Raw genomic sequence first — 9,166 nt, 5'->3', positions numbered from 1 at the left:
GTGACCTGTGCAGACTGCTGACCAAAGACCACAGGGGACTGAGGACATCTCACCTGATGCTCACATGGACAGATAACACCCCAACGACAGAGGCTCTGCACTGACTGAAATTTGGACTCCACTGCTCAGAGGAATGGGGAATTCAGGACAGAGATATAGTAAAGCTATAGAAAAACAAAGGAAGGTACATTTCGTTGCATCACACTTTAGGGCCTGAGAATTTGGACCCTCTGCCCACAACATGGAAAGTGAACCTGGTGTACAGTTTCCTTACTCTCAGCCCGTAGTGGGCTGAATGGTGCTCCCCCCCCCCCAACATGTCCACATCCTCGTCCCTGGAACCTTTGGATGTTAACTCTTTTGGGAAAAGGGTCTTTGCAGAAGTGATTAAGTTAAGGATCTTAAGATGAGGAGATCATCCTGGAATATCGGGGGGGGGGCCCTAAATTCAACATATAGGAGACACATGCACACAGACGAGAAGGTGAGATGAAGACAGGGGCAACAGGTCAAGGAATGTTGAGAGCTCCCAGAAGCTGGAAGAGGCAGGGAATGAAATCTCCCTTTGGGCCACTGAAGGAAGTGTGGTTCTGCGGAAACCTTGATTTCAGACTTTTGGCCTCCAGACCTGGGAGAGGCTACATTTCCGTTGTTGTAAGCCATCGAGTTTGTGTGAACTTGTTAGGGCAGGCGCAGGAAGCTGACACAGTGCCCGAATCCATTTCCCTAGAGATCTGCCTCCCAGGACAATCCTGAGCAGATACTCTCGTTTTTCTTCTGAGGTGAACACTCCTCACATGTCTGAAGACTGACACAGACAGAACTGTAAAGGAAGAAGGAGATCTTGGAGACAGTCCCACTGCTGTACACACAAGGAATGTGTGGTCCTCTGCTTGAGGCTGACAGGTAAGTCCCGGCCAAGCACAGGGGAGAACCAGTCTCTGCCTTCCCATTGAGCGCTCCCTTCTCACCCACGCTGCCTCCTTGTAAGTGCAAAGGCTGTGTCTTACATCTTTTTGTTTCATATATTCATCTACCACTCAGGTACTGACCACAGACCATGAGCACTCTTCCAGGTACTAAAGATATGAAAAAATAAATCCTTTTCTTTATAGTAAGTGCATGTGTGTGTGTGTGTGTGTGTGTGTGTGTGTGTGTGTGTGTGTGTGTGTGTGTGTGTGTATAGGTGATGGTAGGGGTGAGAAAAAGCACAGAGCATGATAAAATTTTTTTTTAATTTTATGAAATGTTTTAAAAATGTTATGTACTAAACCCCAAGCATAGTTACCTACACAGAGTAGGTGCTCAGATGATTGTTTACTAATATTTATTGATTTAAGTTCTCTCCTTCTACCTCCAAATCCTGAGGAAATGCTAATATCTTTTTTAACTCCGGGAAGCTTTATTACACAGCTCTAACCTCCTAACAACACTTCCTTCATGTGGGACTGTGGTTTCTTGAGAATGGCCTCCTTTAAAGCAATATTTATATTACATCTTAAAAACGTAGCACCGGTGTTTTACAGTCTAAAGACAGATGTAGTCTCCTTGGACCCATCCATTATAACAATAATGATCAAATTCACGACGAGGATATGATGCCACACACATGTTTAGTATAGTAATATTCTTAACAAGAATGCAAATTAATTAGCAACATTCTGAATCCTAAGGATCACCCTTAATTTTAAGTTTTTATATCGGTTAAATATTCTCTCACACTTTATGTTTTATATTTTAGTCATTCTTAACAAACTTCAGTTAAGCTAGTGTTTTGCTAACTGAACACACAATATCCCAGCTTTTTTAACCCCACTTCTTACAAAATTGTCAGTTAACCTACTTATACTTGTAATTAACACACTTCATGGTTTTTTTTTCCTCTTAGAACAGAATTATATTAGTATTTCTAATTGCATTTCAAAAGAATTTCAGCTTAATCCACTAAAAGGCCATTAAAATCACTTGAACAAAGAGCTGATTATATCTTTTATGTAGACAAATAAAGAGATGCCAGGAATGCCAAAGACACAGAAACGGGACGTGGATACATAACTCCAAATATTTAAATGAAAACTGAGTATCAAGTTACTTTCTGATTGCCTGGATGCTTGCCAGCTTTTGAACGATATTACATTTAGTAGAGTTTTAAAATGTTCTACTAAAAAACCTTCTATATTGTAGGCTATGTGCACCATGAGAACTAGGACTAAGTCATTAATATTGATCTATGTGACTTCAAGACATTACTGAACCTCTTTGTGTCTGAGTATCCTAACCTGTGAAATTAGGGTAACAGTAGTATGTGCTTCCAAGATGTTGGTGAGGACTAAATGACATAAATATACAGAACACTGGCACTTGGCACAGGCTTTTCATTGGTGTACCTGGAGCCTTGCTCGGTGACCAGAATAGAGGATTCATAAGTATTTGTAAGTGAGTATAGACAATAACAGAAATGGAGGGAAGTACCTATGGAGATCCCCCCAGAAGGTGGCTTACACATGTATTTACAAATATAATGTTTCTTTATCCTAAAGCAGTAGACATATTTTCTTCCTACCCACCGTCTGATTTTTAGATCCTAGGTGGACAGATCAAGAAAATTTTACAGATTAACCTTGTGATCTCTTAGCCACCGTCAGGGCAAAAGTGTCAAGGCAGTAAAGTTTACTGGTTACCCTCCCATCTGCTAACTTAGTGTCCCTATAGGTCTCCCAGGGCTCCTGTAAGGGTTGCTGCTAGAGTGTTAGTGGGTTAGGATTAAAATAAATACTGCCAGGATTTATTAAGTATATTTAATGTGTCAGGCACTGTATTAAGTGTTTCACCTGCTTTATCTTATTTACCCTTCACAACAAAAAGAGAAGTACTATTACTTCGACCACTTAACAGAAGAATAATCAGATGTTTAGAGCGTCTAACTGACAGCCCAAGATGGTATAATTTAAAATTAACAATGGACGGTCTTTGACTCACTCTGGGCCACTGCAATTCATGTCCTTATTTGCTGGGTATCCCACAAACAGAAGGCAGCCCATGATCTAAAACTCAAGAAAGATGAGATCTCTCCTAACTTTTCGCCTTACATTTAAGAAGTCAGGAGCTGGTTGGAGATCATTAGATACTCAGGGTTAACTGTAAATATACTTATGATTATTGTCCCCATTTTACTCAGTGTGGTGAAATGCTTTTGCTCTTGAGAGAGAAAATGAGATGGATGAGTCCTCAAGGGATTCAGACTCCTTAATTTTTTATGTGATTAAAATGCATTCTCATTACAACGTAGAAGACAGAAGACAGAGTACCTGAAGCTCAGGGAAGTATAACAAAGCTAGTGTGTGGAAAATAAAATCTAGTCCTTAAATCTCTTTTACAGCAGCATTTCTGCTGCTGCCTCCTCCTATTCGGGAGCAACAGTTAATTGGAGGAAAAGGAGAGACAGGAACCAGGTGGACTTTATGCACTAGCTGAAACAGGGCCAGTGGCAACGCCATCATAGCAGAAAAAGTTGTGGAAAAGCAGTTCTAAGACTGGTTATGAAAAAGCAGGTGGTGGCAGATGAGCGCTCCTGATGACAAGGACTAGAGAAGCTGGAAAACTTAAAAATCAGCAGAATGGTCTAGGAAGTGAAAATAGTACTAATTTATATTAGTTTTTTTTTAACACAAAATGCATGTTATAATCTCTAGGGATAAAAGGAAATATACGTAAAAAGCTAACAGAGGACAAAAATGAAATGATAAAACTGGATAAATCCAAAGAAAAGTAAAAATAAAAGAAAGGAAAGAAAAACAGATGGAATAAATGGAAAACAAATGGTTATATGATAGTTGTAAACTTAAGTATATCAGTAGCTATAGTAAATGAAAGGGATCTAAATACTCTGATTAAAAGACTGTCAAATGCACTAAAAAATAACAATTCTGTTATTTATAAAAGACATAACTTAGATACAAGGATTCACAAAGCCTGAAAGTAAAAGAATGCAAAAAAGACATATTAAGTGTAATAGTTTGCTGCTGCTGCTATAGCAAATTACCAAAAAAAAAAAAATGGCCTAAAGCACAAATTTATTATCTTATAGTATCGAAGGTAAAAATCTTATGGAGCTAAAACCAAGGTGTCAGCTGGGCTTTGGTCCTTCTGAAGGTTCTAGGGGAGAATCTGTTCCTTGCCTTTTCCAGCTTCTAGAGGCTACCTGCATTCTTTGGCTTATGGCCTCATTCCAGCAGTTATATCACCCAACCTCTGCTTCTATTATCACATTTTTTCCCCTGACACTCCTTATCAGTATGCATGGAACACTGCCCTCAGCAATATAGCCATACATATTATTTTTAAGTATATATGGAAGATTTATCAAAACTGATCATATGATGTGTCATAAAGTGACCTCAACACATTTTAATAAACTAAAATCATTGAGACTATGGTGTATGATCACATTGTAATTAAGCTTGAAGTCAATAATAAAAAGGTAACTAAAAATCCTCAAATGTTTGGAAACAACCTATGAATCAAAGAGGAAATAACAATGGCAATTAAAAATATTTTAAATTGAATGATACTGAAAATACGACACACTAAAACTTGTGGGATACAACGAAACCTGTGCTAAGAGGCAAATTTATACCCATAAGTGCTTTATTATAAAAGGAGGAAAATGGAAAAATCAATGATCTAAGCATCCATCACAAAAGTCAGAAGACAAAAAGAAATTAAACCCAAAGAAAGCAGAAAAATTAAAATAATAAAGATCAGTCTAGAAAATAATAAAATAGAGAAAATCATTAAAGCCAAAATTTGGTTCTTTGAATGATTAGTAAAATTGATAAACCCCAAGTAAGATTGATTAAGGAATAAAAAGAGAGTACAAATTACCAGGAAGAGTAAGCATGGAAGAGAGGAGATAACTAATTCCCTATATAAAATATAGTTAGAAGATACTAAAATAATATAGTATATTTGATATTATAGGTGAAATAGAGAAATCCAGTAAAATCCACAATTTACCAAAAATTACACAAAGGGATCTGAAAAAAGGAATAGCTCTACGTCTGTTTGTAAATAAAGATCTTCCCAATGAAGAACCTCCAGGTCTAGAGGCTTCATCAATGAAGTTGTTGAAACATTAAAAGAAGAAATAACATCAATCTAAGACGCTCTTTCAGAGAAGAGAATGAGAAGGGACAGTTTCCAACTTATCTTATGAAGCCAGAATAACTCTGATACCAAAATGTAACAAAGGTATTACCAAAATAGAGGTCAATCTCTCTTAAGAATATAGATACAAAAGAATTCTACTCCAAATATTAGCAATTTGAACCAGTAATCTAAATACAAAGGATAACACATTATAATAAAAGGTTTAATCCAGGAATGCAATGTAGTTTCACATTAAAACAATCAATGCAATAAATCACATTAGTAGAATAATGAAAACCAACTCTTAGTAAACTATGATTGGGGGAACCTCTTAAATCTGATAAATAATATCTACAAAAAACATATACTGTATATCCTACTTTATGGTAAAATATTGAAAATTCCCTTGCGATTGAAATACTGCAAGGATTGCGGTATTGCCTCTTGTATTCAACACTGTACTAGAGATTTATAGCCAGAGCAATAAAGAAAGAAAAAGGTATTAAGGTTAGAAAGGATGAACTAGAACTGTCTTTGTTTTCAGAGGTCATAGAAATTCAAAAATTATAGAAGATACAAAAGAATCTATAAAAACTATTTACATGAAAAAGTAACATTAGGTCTCTATATACAAGCTGAATATACAAACTCAATTATATCTCTTTATATGAACAGGAAGCGATTTGACATAAAATAATAAAACATACTTTTTTATTTGTATCAGCACCAGAAAACATAAAACACCTAGAATTAAATCTAACAAAAGATGTGCACGGTCTCAGGAGCAACACTCTCCAGGGACCAGTCTTGGCCTGTGCTCACTCCAGCCCCAGCCACCACACCAAGATGGCCTCCAGCACAGAGATCCCCGGGACTGCCCCCAGTTTGCACCCATTCCAGCTCCAGCTGGCCTGCCAAAGCTGCCCAGTCTACACAGGGAACACTCCCACACAAGGTCACTCAATTTAAAGAGATTTATAAGGAATTTATACAGAAATATACAAAAACATTGAAAGAAATGAGGGCAGACTTACATAAATGAAAAGTTATTCCATGGTGGTGGATTAGAAGATTTAATATTGGAAAGATGCCAATTCTCCATAATTGACCTACAGATTCAATGAAACCCCAATCAAAATCCCAGGAAAATATTTTTCCTAAAAATTAACAAGCTGATTCTTAATTAGGTATGGAAATGCAGAGATACAAGAATAGTGAAGGTAATACCGCAGAGCAACGCTGGGAGAGTTACACTACCAAATTTTAATATTTACCACGAAGTTATAGCAGTTAAGACAATGCTGTATTGTCTGTAGGATAAACAAATAGATCAAATAGTAGAGGGTCCAGAAATAGACCTACCAATATATGGTTATGTGATATATGACAATGTTCACATAGCAGTGAAGAGAGAAAAGAATGGTTGTTTTATTAAATGGAATAGTTCCATTGTATTTCTATGTGAAAATGATGCTTACCCCATATCACACACAAAAATCAAATCCAGATGGATTGCATGTCTAAATGTAAAAAATAAAACAATAAAGCTCCCAGAAGATAACAAAGGAGATTAGATTCACAGAGTTGGTAGAGAGTTCACAAAAAAGCACTAGCCGTAGAGGGAAAGATAGGAATTCACTAAAATAAACAGCTCCTCAGAAAACACACAGTTAGGAGAATGAACAGGCAAGTCATTATGAGAGTATATTTACAAAACATATATTTAACAAAGAGCTCATATCCTCAGTATAAAAGCAACTTAATAGTAAGAAAATTATGGGTAATCCAATTTAAAATGTGCATAGACTTAACATAGTTTAAAAAAAGAGGATATCCAAATGGCCAATCAACAGTGGACAAATAAATTGTAGAATATTAGTAAAACCTAGTAGTATATAGCAATGAAAATACAGGAAGTACTGTTACATACAACAATATTGATGAATTTCATAAGCATAATTTGATTGGAAGAATCCAGACAAAATAAAACATGAACTATAGGAGTCCATTTTTGTAAAGTTCAAGAACAGGCAAAAATGGCAATTGATGTCAAAGTAATGATTACCTTTGGGGAGACTTACTGATGGGGAGGGAGCACAGGACAGGATTCTGAGTTGCTGGTAATATTTTACTTCTTGATCTGAGTGGTAGTTACACATATGTTTATTTTGTGAAAATTGAGTTTGACACTTACGATTTGTTGTATGTTAAATATAATAAAAAGAAAACTTAAAAAAAATAAAGTGAGATAACACCTAAATGCAAAGTTTGAGCTTAGATTAGATCCCGATAATATTTTTTCAGGACAATATGGGAAATCTAAATACTGTCTAGATATTAGGGGACATTAAATACTCAGTTTTTTGAGGTACAGACATAAGCTGAAGTGATTATGAATAAAGTGCCATGATGTTGGCAACGGACTTTCAAATGGTTTAGTAAAACAATTATATACACATGTGTAAAGATAGACTTAGGTATGTGTGCACACTTAGATAAAGCAAATATGGTAAAATGTTAACAAAAAATATGGACAATTGTCCAATTTAGGCAGTAGGAATACTTACAATATATCAATCTTTTAGTTCTGTATGTTTAAAAATATTTATCACAGTAAATTGGGGGGAAAAGTCCTAAAGTATTAGTTAGTCTGTGTTAAGCTACATGTGGCTTGTGGGCCTGGAGACCTGTACAATGGCTCTACTGAGTCAGAGGGATGTGTAATATTTTCTGTGTCCTCCCAGTCTTGCTAGCTTATTTCACGTTCCCTGGAGTTAGGAGGCAAGGCCCAGGCCAGCTGCTGCTTGGCCACTGGGGCCACCAGGTGCCAGGCAGCCCTTCCGGGCTTCTCTCCTGCCACCTCTCCCTTTGCTTTTCCTTCTCTCCATGGGCTCTGCCCTCCTTTCCTCCAACCCCATCTCATGGCACCACATGGTTCCATTCTATTGTTTTGGAACCAGGAAAAGAGAAACAAAGAAATCAAATAAATATATCACCCCAGTATGACTCTAACTGAGCAAAATTAAAACAATTCCTCTGTAGCCAGCACTGCAGCAAGAGGTGGGCTCTCCACCACATGTGAAACACTGTGTAAATATTTTCAAATTGATTGTTAGAGAGAAGAGGAAACCCAGGCAGAGTCATCCATGGTCCAACTGTATTAGATCAGAAGCATGAAAGTGTGAAAGGTCAGACAGTCTTTCTGTAAAGGAGAGAACATCCCTCTTCCTTACAAGAGGCAGAATGAGGATTACGTGGACAGAGGAGGCAGGACACCTGCAGGCTGCCTCTGGGATGTTGATGGAGCTCTGCAAGGTGCAAGCAGACAAAACCCTGGCCACCTGTGAAAGCAGGATGGAGAAAAGATAGCCTGTGATGTAAGGGTTACAGGTCCTCCCTTCAAGTATGAGATTGCTTATCTTAATTTCCCCTATGTGCACTATTGAGTAGAGCCAATAAAAAAGCTCACTCAATAAAAACAACATTTTCATGCCTGCTTTTCACTCAGTTTTAAAAATTTCAAGGTGGACTCTAGAGTCAGAATGCCTAGCCTTGTAATTCAGGCTTCACTGCTTACTTATTAATGATAGGACCTTGGGTAAGTCACTTAACCACCTGTGTCTTAGTTTTCTTATTTATAAAATGAAGGTATTACTGGTACATACTTCATGAGATCTTTTACTCTTTAATTAGTTGATATGTGCAAAATGCTTAGAATGCTGCTTGGCCCAGACTCAGTGCCATCACTTGTAGAATGTGGTGATGGTGATGGTGACGAGGAGAAGGAGAAAGAGCATCAGGAGGAGGAGAAGGACTTCATAGGCATTTTCTTCCCTTCAATAATCTTTTCTTACCTCTATCTATTTCTGAAACCATCATTGCAGCCTCTAATTCCAAATCTGGGAGTCATGTTGCCTTTTATTTTCTCTAAGATTTCCAGAACTTAATCAATTCATTGACAAGTTCTGTTGACTTGACCTTTTAATGTTTACCGTATCTCTTACTTCATTTCATCATC

The 9,166-nt window shown here is 37.1% G+C and overlaps 1 long non-coding RNA gene across 7 annotated transcripts in view; it reads left to right on the top strand.

The window, feature by feature from the left end:
* Window positions 1-698: 698 nt before the first annotated feature.
* Window positions 699-9,166, top strand: part of LOC141578361 (uncharacterized) — an 809,650-nt gene continuing 801,182 nt past the window's right edge. For all 7 annotated transcript variants that reach the window (XR_012508646.1, XR_012508643.1, XR_012508641.1 and 4 more), the window contains exon 1: window positions 699-906. This is a non-coding gene — a long non-coding RNA (uncharacterized LOC141578361). The remainder of the gene's footprint in view (window positions 907-9,166) is intronic.

Source organism: Camelus bactrianus, chromosome 8 (assembly GCF_048773025.1).
Source record: "Camelus bactrianus isolate YW-2024 breed Bactrian camel chromosome 8, ASM4877302v1, whole genome shotgun sequence".
Classification (NCBI taxonomy): domain Eukaryota; kingdom Metazoa; phylum Chordata; class Mammalia; order Artiodactyla; family Camelidae; genus Camelus; species Camelus bactrianus.
Note: the sequence above shows the minus strand (reverse complement) of the source record. Positions and strands in the feature narration are given on the sequence as shown.